Source organism: Meles meles, chromosome 4, assembly GCF_922984935.1.
Source record: "Meles meles chromosome 4, mMelMel3.1 paternal haplotype, whole genome shotgun sequence".
NCBI lineage: Eukaryota > Metazoa > Chordata > Mammalia > Carnivora > Mustelidae > Meles > Meles meles.
The window spans coordinates 70,940,967-70,956,481 of NC_060069.1; positions in this window are offsets into that span (position 1 = coordinate 70,940,967).

The following is a 15,515-nucleotide window of genomic DNA, read 5'->3' on the forward strand; positions in this document are numbered from 1 at the left end:
TGAAATTAACATTCAATTGAGAAAGTTGTTGGGTTTCTTTTTCCCTTACATCCTTGTTCTACTTCTCTCCTGCTCAAACTTCCATTTTCTTATTGTTCTTTTCCTTCTGAGTTCTGCTAAAGAACCTGTTCACACTAGCAAGGTGAAGAAAGAGATATGAGGACATGGAGAAGCAACATGGGGGGGTAGGGGGATAGGAGAAGAATAAATGAAACAAGATGGGATTGGGAGGGAGACAAACCATAAATGACTCTTAATCTCACAAAACAAACTGGGGGTTGCTGGGGGGACGTGGGATTGGGAGAGGGGGAGCGGGCTATGGACATTGGGGAGGGGAGGCGAACCATAAGAGACTATGGACTCTGAAAAACAACCTGAGGGTTTTGAAGGGTCAGGGGTGGGAGGTTGGGGGAACAGGTGGTGGGTGATGGGGAGGGCACGTTTTGCATGGAGCACTGGGTGTTGTGCAAAAAGAATGAATACTGTTACGCTGAAAAAATTAATAAAAGGGGGAAAAAAAAAAAAAAAAAAAATAAATAAATAAATAAATTTTAAACCCCAAAAAAAAAAAAAAAAAAAAAAAAAAAAAAGATATTTGAATCATTCCATAGCGTAGTCATTTATTTCAGTTCAAAATTTAATACTTAGGTTAAGTTTTCTGATTGCCATTGGAAGAAAACAAATTGAACAGACATTTGTTGGATGATTACTCTGTTTTAAACTCAGTGCTAGAAGTTTATAATTTAAAAAATATAAAATGGAAAAAACCCAACTGTTTTATACCTCTATAGGTTTCTAGTCTTAAAGTGGTAATTTGGCAAATGAACAAATGTTGGTTTACAGTTGCTGGTGCTAAAACAGAATTATTGTAGATGGAGTACAGAGGGAGAAATTAAGCAGGACCTCCTTCACTAAAGTACTAGCAATGACTATTAAGAGATGACTGATATGAGAGATTTTAGAGATAAAAAATAGTAAAAATAGTAACTGACATTTATTGAATATTTTTAATGTACCAGTTACTTTCTTAAGTGTCTCACATGGATGTTATTACTTAATTCTGATGGTAAAAACTGCTAGCAGGCTACATTAACTTTATAGATAAGGGGAACTTAGTGGCAGAAACCTCCATAAGTAACCAATAGAATATGACAAAAGAGACATTATGTGATTTAAGATAAATGGCTACTTCTGCTTCTGTCTTCTTGGAGTGTTGAATTGAAACTGCCAGAGAAGGAAGTTAGGTTAGTCTCTGAAGCATGAGAGTTCATGTGGATCTAAACCAAAATACCTCAGCCAGGAGCCAGAACCAACTGGCAGAAATTAAAGGAAGTCTTCTTGAATCCAGTCAGACAACTCTCTAATGGGTGATATGCTGGTAAATGTTTAACAACCAGCTCTAGGGGAATAAGAAAGCCTGATTTGTAGCATTTGGCACTTTCTGTGTAAAGGCACCACAAGAAAATTTATCTCATATGGTGCCCGTAACATTTGGTACCTGCCAGATAAGCATTGGTGTTTCCTTTTTATAAGTGAAATAACAGACATAGAATGTATATGCAGTTTTCTTGTTTGGGTATGTAAATGGGGAAAAGGAAATACAGACTTTATTGTGACCCCTCATCCCATTGTAGACATTGTAAAATGCTACCAACTAATCAATGTTTTTAAAAAATTTTAACCAGACACATAAATATGTTTAAAACAAAAATTTTATTTTGACTAAGAACTTATTTATATTTTAACTACTAACATGAGGTGTCCTCTATATTTTTGTTCATATGAAGTATTGTGAAATCAGTCCATAGGAGTTACTGATAATTTTTTTATTACTTTATTATTAATGAGAAGATGTATACTGCACAATTCACAATTGGTTACAGCCTATGGGAGTTTACCAGGCAATTTCATCTATCAGCTATTCATTTCAGAAAGCTCTTTGATAATGACTGCCATAGGCATTTTTTAGAAGTAGAGGATACAGCTCAGGTGATAATGATAGCTAATAGGAATATTCCTCAATAAAGAAGATGGAATACAGTGATTTTTCTCTACTGGTGCTGCTGTTGTGATTAAATCTCTCTGGCAACATGAGAAGTCTGTTTGGATAGCCTTAACTACTTCTTTAGTATGAACTTCTTTCCCTAATGAAGATGAGGAGCTTTTAAAAACAATAAGATACTCTTAATTATAGGAAACAGAGGGTTGCTGGAGGGAGGTAAGTGGGGAGATGGGGTAATTGGGTGATGGACATTAAGGAGGGCACTTGATGTAATGAGCGCTGGGCGTTATCTGCAACTGATGAATCACTAAATTCTGTCCCTGAAACTAATAATACACTATATGGTAACTAAATAGAATTTATGCAAAAAATTTTAAAAAAAGAAAAAACATGAACACTCAAAAAAGAAATCATCCAATTAAAATTGGGTAGAAGACATAAACAAACATTTTTCTAAAGAAGACATACAGATGTCCAACATACAAATGAAAAAATTAATAAAAATAATGTAAAAAATATATAGTACCAGTGTAAACTTAATAAATGCACTTGCTTTTCACATCAAATTAACTATATTAACTAGCTAATAACTGGGTGTTTATGTAGGATTTGAGAAACTATTTGATAGAAATGTGGTAGGAAAAAACCCTAAATTGCCTTTCATATCTTTTCCAATCTTTGGAAATATCCAAGGATATTCTTTGCTGCTTTGATTCAGTGATATGACATGGAGTTTGTATATATTGCCTTGGAAAAATTGTTATTAATGGCATTTTTGGTCTCTGGAGTTTGAGTTCATAAACTAGAAGCTTGGTGTGAAAGGTAAATAACAATTTAAAGTCTGTTAGAGGAAGAAAGAACTAACTGTGCAGGCAGTGTTGACAGTGGTGGGAGCTCTTGTCAGAAAAGAAGTGACACTTCTGGTAGACATACATAGAGAGGGAAGTTTATGGAGGGGAAGGACAGGCTTGGCAAGAGGATGTGGAAGGGAATTGAAGAATGAAAAAACATAGTGAGGTCCTCAGAAATTTTTAGAACACAGTGGAGATGAGTATGTGTCATGGATGATGAGTTTTAAGGGGGCAACTAGCAGAGGCACTTCTGGGACAGATCCTTCCTTTTGTGGATGAAACTAGAGGTCATAGATATGGAAAAATTCTTGTAGGGACCTTGAAATTTTGAAGAAAAAGTAACATTCTCAACTATTAAAATACAGTTTTTTTTTAAATTATGTAAGAAAGACAAACCAAAGTTGGAGTTCTTTCATTAAAAATAAAGTACTATTGATGGACATCTAGGTTCTTTCCATAGTCTGGCTATTGTAGACATTGCTGCTATAAACATTCGGGTACACGTGCCCCTTCGGATCACTATGTTTGTATCTTTAGGGTAAATACCCAGTAGTGCAATTGCTGGGTCATAGGGTAGTTCTATTTTCAACATTTTGAGGAACCTCCATGCTGTTTTCCAGAGTGGTTGCACCAGCTTGCATTCCCACCAACAGTGGAGGAGGGTTCCCCTTTCTCCACATCCTCGCCAGCATCTGTCATTTCCTGACTTGTTAATTTTAGCCATTCTGACTGGTGTGAGGTGATATCTCATTGTGGTTTTGATTTGTATTTCCCTGATGCCGAGTGACGTGGAGCACTTTTTCATGTGTCTGTTGGCCATCTGGATGTCTTCTTTGCAGAAATGTCTGTTCATGTCCTCTGCCCATTTCTTGATTGGATTGTTTGTTCTTTGGGTGTTGAGTTTGCTAAGTTCCTTATAGATTTTGGATACTAGCCCTTTATCTGATATGTCGTTTGCAAATATCTTCTCCCATTCTGTCAGCTGTCTTTTGGTTTTGTTAACTGTTTCCTTTGCTGTGCAAAAGCTTTTGATCTTGATGAAATCCCAATAGTTCATTTTTGCCCTTGCTTCCCTTGCCTTTGCCGTTGTTCCTAGGAAGATGTTGCTGCGGCTGAGGTCGAAGAGGTTGCTGCCTGCATTCTCCTCAAGGATTTTGATGGATTCCTTTCTCACATTGAGGTCCTTCATCCATTTGGAGTCTACTTTCGTGTGTGGTGTAAGGAAGTGGTCCAATTTCATTTTTCTGCATGTGGCTGTCCAATTTTCCCAGCACCATTTATTGAAGAGGCTGTCTTTTTTCCATTGGACATTCTTTCCTGCTTTGTCAAAGATTAGTTGACCATAGAGTTGAGGGTCGATTTCTGGGCTCTCTATTCTGTTCCACTGATCTATGTGTCTGTTTTTGTGCCAGTACCATGCTGTCTTGATGATGACAGCTTTGTAATAGAGCTTGAAGTCCAGAATTGTGATGCCACCAACTTTGGCTTTGTTCTTCAATATTCCTTTGGCTATTCGAGGTCTTTTCTGGTTCCATATAAATTTTAGGATTATTTGTTCCATTTCTTTGAAAAAAATGGATGGTATTTTGATAGGGATTGCATTAAATGTGTAGATTGCTTTAGGTAGCATAGACATTTTCACAATATTTATTCTTCCAATCCAGGAGCATGGAACATTTTTCCATTTTTTTGTGTCTTCCTCAATTTCTTTCATGAGTGAATGGATAAAGAAGATGTGGTATATATACACAATGGAATACTATGCAGCCATCAAAAGAAATGAAATCATGCCATTTGCGATGACGTGGATGGAACTAGAGCGTATCATGCTTAGTGAAATAAGTCAATCGGAGAAAGACAACTATCATATGATCTCCCTGATATGAGGACATGGAGAAGCAACATGGGGGGGTAGGGGGATAGGAGAAGAATAAATGAAACAAGATGGGATTGGGAGGGAGACAAACCATAAATGACTCTTAATCTCACAAAACAAACTGGGGGTTGCTGGGGGGAGGTGGGATTGGGAGAGGGGGAGCGGGCTATGGACATTGGGGAGGGGAGGCGAACCATAAGAGACTATGTACTCTGAAAAACAACCTGAGAGTTTTGAAGGGTCAGGGGTGGGAGGTTGGGGCAACCTGAGGGTTTTGAAGGGTCAGGGGTGGGAGGTTGGGGGAACAGGTGGTGGGTAATGGGGAGGGCACATTTTGCATGGAGCACTGGGTGTTGTGCAAAAAGAATGAATACTGTTACACTGAAAAAATAAATAAAATGAAAAAAAAATAAAGTACTATAAACTTTGATGAGGTCATTCTACAATTTCTACAACCTTGTACAAAATTATATTTACTGTATTTATTAATAAAACTACTAAGAGAAAATCTAAGAAGTGAATTGTGGTTAGACAGTAAGATAATCAATGTTCAGAGAGCAGGGGCACCTGGGTGGCTTAGTTGATTAAGGTTATGATTCCAGAGTCCTGGGATTGAGCCCGAAGTCGTGTTCCCTGCTCAGTGGGAGTCTGCTTTTCCCTCTCCTTCTGTCCCTCTCCTTACTCCTTCTCTCTCTCTCTCTCTTTCTTGCTCACTGTCTCAAATAAATAGGTAAAATCTTTAAAAAAGAAGGGCAGAGAGCTGATCTTTCTGAATACACTGTCACGCAGAGATGCTTAGAGGTTTGCTACCCAAAATTTAATAAAACATACATATGCATTCTATATATTATTTATTACATATTATGTAAATAGTATTGTGTATATAGTACAGTATATAATAAGTAAAAAACAAAATTAGCAGAAAAATTCCCAAAGAAGATATACCAATAGTCTAAAAGCACACGAAAAGATTCTCATCAGTAGTCATTAGAGAAATTGAAGTCAAAACCATAGTGAGATACCATTTATTTCCTACTAGAATGGCTATAGTTTAAAAAATGGAAAATATAAATATTGGTGAGGAAGCAGAAAAATTGGAACCTTTATACATTGCTAATGGGAATGTAAAATGGTTAAGTAACTGGAAAAGTTTGGTGCTTCCTCACAAAGTTAAACATAGAATAGAGTTAGTAAATGATGCTGGAATTCCACTTCTGATTATATAGTCAAAAGAATTGAAAACAGGTACTCAAAGAAGTGCATGCATATGGATATCCATAGCAGTACTATTAACAACAGTCAAAAAGTAGTAACAGCCTAATGTCCTTCAAAAGATGGGTAAATATTCTGTGGCATATACATATAATAGAATATTATTCAGCCATAAAAGGAATATTATTCACCCATAAGAAATAATAAAGTTCTGATACATGCTATTATATAATAAGAAATATTTAGTCTTTGTTCCCTGTTCCTCACCTAGCTCTAAAATGGTTGAAATTTCAGGAGTGGTAGGAGTGTTTTTATTCATAATGAGTCCTTTTCAATCATACATGAGTTTATGCTAATGACATGATTTAAGATGGGTCCTGTAGGTAGCTTCAAGATGGGGCTGGTTACCAAAAATCAAGTGATTAGAGACTGAGGACTTTCTTTCTATCTATGGGCCAGGGCGGGTGGAGGGTTGGAGACTGACCTGCAGAAAAAACTTATCAATACTGAGATTTGGAGAGCCTGTGATTGGATGAACAGGTTAAATAGGACACCCCTTCTCATTTTGCCTTACTCATCTCTTTCATTTGACTGTTTCTGAGTTATATTCTTTGTAATAAACTCTTAAACATACATAAAGTGGTTCCTGTGTTCTGTAAGCTGTGTTAGCAAATTATCCCACCTAAGGAGGGGTTTGCAGGAGCCCTGATTTATATCTGGTCAGTCACAAGTATGGGTGGCCCAGGACTTCCAACGGGTATCTAAAGTTGGGGCAGTCTTGTGGGACTTGGTTCTTATGTGGGATCTGATGCTAAATTCTGGTAGATAGCCTCAGAATTTAAATTGAATTGTTGCACACACTGTTGATGTCAGAAAATTGAATTGTTTATTGGTATTGGAAAACACATGCCACAACATGGATGAACCTCCAGAACATTTAATGATAGAAGCCAAGGACAAAAGCTTGAGTATTATATGATTATATTATATCCAGAATAGATATGGCAATGAGACAGAACACTGACTGGTGGTTGAGAAGGAATTGGGGAGCAGGGGAAATGAGAGTGAATGCTTAATGCGAAAGGGATATCACTGTGTGATGATGGAAATATTTTGGAACTTGGTAGAAATAATAGTTGCATAACATTATGACTGCATTAAAATGCCACTGAATTATTTACATTAAAATACTATTTTGGCTTAAATGCATTTGGTGTCATTAATTATCTTTTAAAAAATGATAGTGGTTGTATCTGGTCATACAAGCATGAATATAGCCCATAAAATGTGTTCAAACTGAAATAATTTAATTTTTTAATTTTTTTAAAGATTATTTATTTATTTATTTGACAGAAATCACAAGTAGGCAGAGAGGCAGGCAGAGAGGGGAGGGGGAAGCAGTCTCCCTGCTGAGTGAGGGCCTGATGCGGAGCTCCATCCCAGGATCCTGGGACCATGACCTGAGCTGAAGGCAGAGGCTTTAACCCACTGAGCCACCCAGGTGCCCCAAACTGAAATAATTTTAGAAGAAAAAATATAGTCCTTGTATTTATTGGTCATAATTTGGATAGTTTTTATTTATTTAAAGAGGACATGGTATAAACAAATAGATTTCTTTTGAGCTGAGACCCAGTTTCATTAACTGATAACTAGAAAATTTCCAACTGCCATTAAATAAAACATTACAGTTGTAAATAACCCATGAGTTAAAGAGGAAATCATGGAAAACATTAGAAATAAATTTTGGAATAAATTATAAGGAAGAAATAACATGCCCAAATTTGGAGAAGTAGATAAAGTGGTGTCTAGCCAGAGATGAAAATGATAATATTAAATTAAAATATTAAAAAAATAAAGGTTAGGGGCGCCTGGGTGGCTCAGTGGATTAAGCCGCTGCCTTTGGCTCAGGTCATGATCTCAGGGTCCTGAGATCGAGCCCCGCGTCGGGCTCTCTGCTCCGCGGGGAGCCTGCTTCCTCCTCTCTCTCTGCCTGCCTCTCTGCCTACTTGTGATCTCTCCCTCTGTCAAATAAATAAAATAAAATCTTTAAAAAAAAAAATAAAGGTTATAAAATCAATGCGATAATCTTTTATCTTATGATGGTAGGAAAACAAAAATGAACAATAGAAGAAAAATTAAATTACAAATATGGAAGCAGAAAACAATAATATATAATAAAAAGTTATTTTAAAGAAAGTCCAAACATCCAAAAGTGGTTTCTTCAAGATTTTAAACTGACAAACAAGTAGCAAGACTGAAAAAGAAATAGGAGAGGAACTATAAAACCATCAATATCGGAAAGGAAAAAACAAATAGATATTGCCATATGTTTTACAAACAATAAAGCATAAGAGGATGTCATGAACGTCTTCATGCCAAATTTTTGAAAATGTCGAAGAAATAAGCAAATCTCTTAAGGAAAATATCTTAGAAAATAGAGAAGAAGAAATAGAGCATGAAACTATACTAAATTTAGTTAAGCAATTAATTTTGTTAAAAACTTTTTGACAAAAACTAAAAACAAACAAAATTAGAAATGACTGATTTCAAGAGTAAATTCATTGGAATAATTAAAGAAAAAAAAAACACCAACTATACAATCTCTTACAGAGAGAAGTAAAAGACAAAATAAATCTCAACTCATTCATGTCTATAATACAACAGAATTATATCAAAGGGCAATTATAAACCAAAGGCAATTAAAATATAACAATAAATATAATCATGTGATATGTGGAGAATGGTAATATATAATGAACAAATGGTATATATTCCAGGAATCAAAAGATGGTTTAACATTCAAAAATCAATGCAATTCAAAAAAATGCAGGAAAAGCATTGGGTAAATTTAATAAATATTCATAATAACAACTTCAGGAAGCAAACCAGGAAGATAACTTATTCTATTAAATGTGAAGAGCAGAAAATCTACAGTCATACTTAATGTTTAAATTTAAACTTTTCTCCTGCAATTGAGAATATAGAATATATGAATTTAATAAAGTTACTGGATACAAATTATGCACATAAAATTACCTTTTCATATTAGCAATAAATATATAGAAAATTAAAAATTTAATTAATATTATAAAAATCAAATATCTAAGAAGCATATGAGCTTTATGCTGAAAACAACAAAAAATAAGAGGAATTAAAATACTTAAATAGAAAAATATAAAAAGTTTATGGATTGGGACTCATATAAAGCCTATGGATTAGACATCATTATAATGATGTCAGTTGCCCCTAAATTGTTCTATAGATTCATGCAGTTACAAAAAAAATCAGCAAGTTTTCATAAAAAGTTGTCAACTTTATTTATACTTTTTAGGAAGGAGATGCAAAGGGCTAATCTTGCAGAACAACAAAGCTCTAGGACTTTAGTAACTAGTTATTTATCAAGACCTATTATAAATATATGATAATTAAGATGGTGTTTTATCAGGACAATGAAAGATGAATTGACCAGTGAAAGAGAATAGAGAACTCAAAATAGATCAGCATGTATAAAGCCATGTAGTTTATTGAAAAGATGAACAATAGGGAAAAGATGGTCTTCTCAATGCATCGTGCAGGCTCTACTTTTCATCAATTCATTAAAAAGAAAAAAGACCCTTGACCCCTAGGTTACCACAGTCAATATATCTATTTGCAGATGTTTTTTGAGCAAATATGAAAGGTAAATAATATTTTAAAAGAAAATTAAAGAGAAAAAAATCATCTTAATGGCTGTAGGATAGGCAGAAGTTACTTAAACTGAACAGTAAAGGTATTGACCATAAAGGAGATAAAAGCATAAATTTGATTATATATAACATACATCATTAAGAGACTGAAAAACATGTCATGATGTGAGAGAAGATATTTGTAATACATATATTCAATAAATGACATATATCCAGAATATATAATGAGATCCTCCTTGTAAATATTTGAAAGATGGCTCCATAGAAATTTTGGTATTTCACTAAACGAGATATCCAAATGATTAATAAACATATAAAATTACTTAGCTTCACTTGTCATTAGAAAAATGTATTTTTTAAGTTTTTATTTAATTTTCAGTTAGTTAACATTCTGTGTAATATTAGTTTCAGGTGATCAGCACTTTCATACTGTTCATTACAGGTACACGGCTTAATCCTCATCACCTATCGAACCCCTCTTACCACCTCCTCCCCTCTTGAAACCATAAAAAGAGAACCAATTTGTTCTCTATAGTTGAGTGTTTTTGGTTTGTCTATTTTTCCCTTTGTTCATTTTTTTCTTAAATTCTACATACAAGTGAAATCATATATTTGTCTTTCTCTAACTGACTTATTTTGCTTAGCATGATAGTCTCTAGCTTCATCCACATCATTGCAAGTGGCTAGATTTCATTCCTCTTTATGGGTGGTAATATTCCATTGTCATTAGAAAACCTAAATTAAATCCATAGTCTGAAATCTCCAAACACCCAAAATAATGGTAAAAAAATATTTAAAGACAAATATCTAATTTTGGTAAACATGTAGAATAACTAGAACTCTCATGCTGTTGTGGTTGGAATGCAAGTTCACATTGACACTTTGGTAAATTACTTGATAGTATCTCATAAAGCTAAAAATATGTATTTATAACCCTGCGGTTCTATTCTTAAGTATATATCTGGCATATACTTACATATGTACATTACGAAACATGTACAAAAACATTATAGAACCCTATTCAAACAAATTCCCCTCCTGACACAAAACAAAGGTCTTAGTCCTCAGCTTGGAAAAATATAAGCTGTAGCATACATTGAATAGAATGCCAATGTGCAATGAGAATGAACAAGGTATGACTAGCCAATGTGGAGAACCCAAACATACTGTTCAGTGAAAGAAGGCAAACAATAGGGTGCATAATATAGTATTTGATTTATATCAAGTTCAAAACCAGAAGAATCCAATCTGTGGTGTTAGGAATTATTATAGTGGTTAAACTTAGATGGGGTTTAGAGACTAAAGGATACCATAGCAGAGATTTCTCAGATGCTAGCAATGTTCTGTTTTAGAAATGTGTCCAGCTTACATCTATTGTTTAGTTGGTGAAATTGTGTCACACACACTGTTTAAGATTTATAAACTCTTCTGTGTGTGTGTGTATACATATATATATGTATACATATATAAATAAAAGACATATATTATACTTTGATAAAAATTATAACAAACAAGAAAAATCAAACCACATCAAAAAAGTGATAAAGGACTTGGTGACAAGTGCTAGAGGGGTACCTGGGTGGCTCAGTGGGTTAAAGCCTCTGCCTTTGGCTCGGGTCATGATCCCAGGGTCCTGGAATCGAGCCCTGCATCAGGCTCTCTGCTCAGTGGGGAGACTGCTTCCCCCCAACCCGCCTGCCTCTCTGCCTACTTGTGATCTCTGTCTGTCAAATAAATAAATAAAATCTTAAAAAAAAAGAAGGAATTCTCATTTGAATGGTTGGATGATTGATACTACCATTTACTGTGATAGAAAAATTAGGAATAGAAACAAATGTAAAGGAAAAGGATTTTTTAAAATTTTGATATATATAATCTTAAGGAGTCTGTGAGACAGTGGAATGGGGAAAAACAAAAAACAAAAAACAAAAAACCCAGAAGTCTGAATAGCAAGAGAAAGCCTTGTGTAAGCTTAAGAAAATAAAAGAATATTAAGAAGAACATCTTAAAAGTAATGGGAAGGTTGGAAAGAGTATGTGCTGGCAGAGAATATAATTTATGTGGTTTTCAAATTTTACATCTCAGATGTCAATAAGATTCAAGTAGAGATATTTTTGACAACATAAAAGAATGTGGAAAATCAATGTTAGGATGGCAAGTATGGGTGTGCTTTGCTTGTGTTACATTAAATAACTGGTTTTTGAGGGGTGAAAATACAACATAGAAATGGTTCAGTAGGTTAAAATTATTTTTGTTTTGGGAGAGGTAATATGATTAATGAGACAGGAAAAAAGAAGACACAGAGAAAAGTGGTGAGCCATGAGGAAAAAAGTATAAATATTTTAAGGTGTAAGAAATAATCATTATGGAGCACCTGGGTGGCTCAGTGGGTTAAGCCTCTGCCTTTGGCTCGGGTCATGATCTCAGGGTCCTGGGATTGAGCCCCACATTGGGCTCTCTGCTCAGCGGGGAGCCTGCTTCCCACCCCTCCCGCCTGCATATCAGCCTACTTGTGATCTTGGCCTTTCAAATAAATAAATAAAATCTTAAAATCATCATGATTTCATACATTGTACAGTAATTAAGTACAAAAACTGAGGGAAGACTGCAGGGCTTGGTAAAAATCAAATATTACATTGACATCCTTGTCTTTTAAATAAATATAATAAAACCAAAGAAAATAACAATATACTTAATAATTTAAGAATATTAATAAGCTAAGATTCAAATTAAATAATTTTAATTAACACAAGTAATAAAATATTGAATTTAAGGAAATACAAATAGCAAGGCAATGACATGAAAAAGGAAAAAGCATTGTAATTATTAGGGAGCTCTAACATAGAATACTTACACCTTAAATTATTAATAAAAAGACATAAGAAACAAGTTATACTGTGTCCACTAGATGGGGTATGACACAACCATTTTAAAATTGGTAATGAATACATATGGAGAATGCTTATTGCATAATATTAGCTGAATAAATTTGTATAAATTTAGGTTAAAAATTCACATATGAAAGGAATGAAATGTGCCAAAATTCTAGTGTTGAAATTATGAATAAATGTTTTAGTCCTCTGAATTTTTATTTATTTTTCCAATATATTTTTAACGTGAAAATTTATATTGCAAGTATAATTTTATATATATATTTATATATATATATCTAAAAACCAATTTTTCTGCCAAAAAATCTGTGCATAAATAAAATGATTCTGAAACTAGACATTAGCTGAAGAAATGTCAAAGATTGCATTAACAGCACAATCATTGGCATATTAATTAGTATAGACTTACATAGAACTCAAAATGTGTAATGAGTAAATACACTTGAGGTTTATTTCTTGATCAAGTATCTGCATTTGCTTGGTGAGTATGTCAACAGTCGGTTTTTCAGAGGGGCTTTACCATTTTCAGTGTATTGCTTCTAACATCTTATTGGGAGTTACCTCTACTCCAGTTACTGAGACAAGAAAAGCAGCATGGAGGAGTGCTCATAAGAGGATTTTTAAAATACATTATATGTTCATAAAAAAAAAAAAAAAGAAAGGATGAATACCCAACTTTTGTAGCAACATGGACGGGACTGGAAGTGATTATGCTGAGTGAAATAAGTCAAGCAGAGAGAGTCAAGTATCATATGGTTTCACTTATTTGTGGAGCATAACAAATAACATGGAGGACATGGGGAGATGGAGAGGAGAGGGAGTTGAGGGAAACTGGAAGGGGAGATGAACCATGAGAGACTATGGACTCTGAAAAACAACCAGAGGATTTTGAAGGGGCGGGGGTGGGAGGTTGGGGGAACCAGGTGGTGGGTAATAAGGAGGGCACGTATTGCATGGAGCCCTGGGTGTGTGCAAAAACAATGAACACTGTTACGCTGAAAAAAATAAATAAATTTAATAATAAAAAAAAAGATAGGAGGTTCCAAAAACTGACTGATAGTAATGGCATACTGTGGATGAAAAATAGAAACCAAAAAGAGTGCAGTCAGCCCAAAGTTCACTTTGGGTGATACTTTTACATCTTTTCCATGCCATGCTACGTGTTTCACAGCTTACCATCCACACAAGAGTGTGGACTCTTGGCACATTTTTAAGGAGAAGAAAAATGAGTTACATTTCAGAAAGGTAAATATGGTTGCAATAAAGAAAATACTTTTCTTGGACAAGTGGCTGAGGTAAGGTGGCTGATTAGATTATAGGTGATTAATGTCTGAGTAAGTATAGCTAGAGAGAGGAAATAATATATGTATTATATTATTATATATAATTTTATATTAATTATAATATATAATATTACAATTTCATATATATGTATATATATATGATATCTGAATTAGAATTGACATGTCTTCATAGCTAATGGTGAGCAGGAAGGTAGAGAAAGCACTTACGCTGTTTGTGCCATTTAAAGGCACCTGGCTGCAGAGAGAGTGGGAGTGGGAAGTGTAGCTCCTGCCTAATTTACCAATTCTTGAGTTTTGTTAGAACTATATATTCCTACAGAAGGCCCATTGTCTCCTAAAATATCTGTCTAAGTGGGGCATCTATTCTAATTCATCCGCCCATGGGCTGCCTTTTTTAAGTTCCAATATCTAGAGAGAGTAACTTTTTTTTTTTTTTTTCCCTGTGCACAAAAAGTGCTGCTTAGGCTGCAAGCATTCTTTGGTAGAGAAGTTGAGGATAATCTAGGTTTGTGACTTGAGTCACTGGATCAAGTTTTAGAGCTTTACTTCTCAAAATGTGGTCCTCAGAATGAAAGCATCAGCATTGCTAGGGAGATTATTAGAAATGTGGAATATTCATTCTGATTATTTAATCAGAAAAGACATTTAACAAGATCACTAGGGCATTCCAACACAAGTTTGGGAAGAACTGCTTCTGAGTAAAGACATTGAATAGATACTTCAGACTGGTTTTTAGGACGTTTTCTCTATGTGCCTCGCCAGAAAGTTCTTTGGTCATAAGTAAAGCAATGGACCGCTTCATACAATAACTTCTTGATGCATCTGAGAAACAGGACTCAGGGGAAGTAGGCATGTTTCCAAAGCTGTGAATCAGGTAAGGTAAGAGGAGAAAGCAGAAGATGGGAAGAAGATGGGGAGAAGATATTTTTAAATTTGCATTTTTCTATTTTTATGGTAGCATAACTCAGTGAGGAGGAGAGAAAATGCAAGACATGTAAAAAGTTGTGTTAGTTTCCAAGGGGTACTGTAACAAAGCACCAAGAACTGGGTGGCTTAAAACAACAGAAATTTATTCTCTCACATTTCTGGAAGCTAGAAGTCCAAAATCAAAGTGTTGGCAGGGCTGTGCTTTCTCTAACACCTCTGAAGACAGTATTTCCTTGACTTTTCTAGCTTCTGATGATTACCAGCAATCCGTAACATTCCTTGGCTCATATATGCATCACTCTGGTCACATGGCTGTCTTCTTCCTTTGTGTCTTCATATTGTCTTTCCACTGTGTGTCTGTCTTTGTATCCTGAATTTACCCTTTTAATAAAGACAGCAGTCATGTAGAATTTGGGCCCACCCTAATGACCTCCTCTGAACTATTACATTAACCATAGCCCTATTTCTAAATAAGGTCCTAACAGTTTCTTTGTGAAGGACACAATTTAACCCATAACAGATGGCAAAAATGACTATCATGTGTTATAGTGGCGTGTGATCAGAGAGTTTCCATAATCAATTTCATAGTAAGTTTCTGTAACTGAAAAAGAAATATAAATAGGTTAATTATTTTACATTTTTATTAAGTTCTAGAATCCAGCTTGTGCTTTCCATATACAGTACAATCTCAACCTGTAAGTGAAATTTTATCAGCTATCCATTTTCTGTATTTAGATTTTATAAGATTCACTGCTGTAAAATAAGA